Source organism: Theobroma umbraticum, unplaced genomic scaffold (assembly GCF_002168275.2).
Source record: "Theobroma umbraticum cultivar Fairchild unplaced genomic scaffold, ASM216827v3 scaffold_266.0, whole genome shotgun sequence".
Taxonomy (NCBI): domain Eukaryota; kingdom Viridiplantae; phylum Streptophyta; class Magnoliopsida; order Malvales; family Malvaceae; genus Theobroma; species Theobroma umbraticum.
In genome coordinates this window covers 49,365-50,229 of record NW_018397312.1, presented here as the reverse complement: position 1 = coordinate 50,229, position 865 = coordinate 49,365, and positions in this window count along the sequence as shown.

The window sequence follows — 865 nt, the reverse complement described above, 5'->3', positions numbered from 1 at the left end:
ATAAGGCTTTCAAAGGCATGGGTGACTATAAATGGATTTTTCATTTCAATAGATGGCTTTGTTTTACGTTTCCCAAGGTAAACATTCAATTATAATTTGTTTTAACAGAAGAAGTAGAAAAATACAACTTAGAATCAATTATGAGATTACAAAACCATTTAAAGTGAGTAATACGGCTTTTGAAGTAGAAAAATAAATGGATTTATCTTATCAATGAATATCTTCTCCTTCACGTTTTTTGAGGCAGACATTCAAATACAATATGTTTTAACAGAACATATAAAAAAAATTTAACTTAAAATCAATTATGAGATTATAAAACCATTTAAAGTAAGTAATAAGACTTTTAAAGGCATGGGTGACTATAAATAGACTTGTCTTACCAATGAATAGCTTTTTTTTCATGTTTCCTAAGACAGACATTCAATAATAATCTGTTTTAATGAAAAATGTAAAAAAATTCAACTTAAAATCAATAATGAGATTATAAAATCATTTAAAGCGAGTAATAAGGCTTTCGAAGGCTTGAGTGGCTATAAATAGACTTTTCATATTAATGAATGGCTTTTGCTTTACGTTTCTTAAGGTAGACATTCAATTATAATATATTTTAATTAAAAAAATAAAAAATTTTAACAAAAAATGAATTATAAGATTATGAAACGATTTAAAGTGAGTAATAAGGCTTTCGAAGGCTTGAGCGACTATAAATGGGCTTTTCTTGCTAATGAATGAGTTTTTTTTCATGTTTCCCAAGGAAAACATTCAATTACAATCTATTTTAACCAAAAATAAAAAACAATTTCAACCTCAAATCAATTATGAGATTATAAAACCATTTGAAGCGAGTAATAAGGCTTTTGAA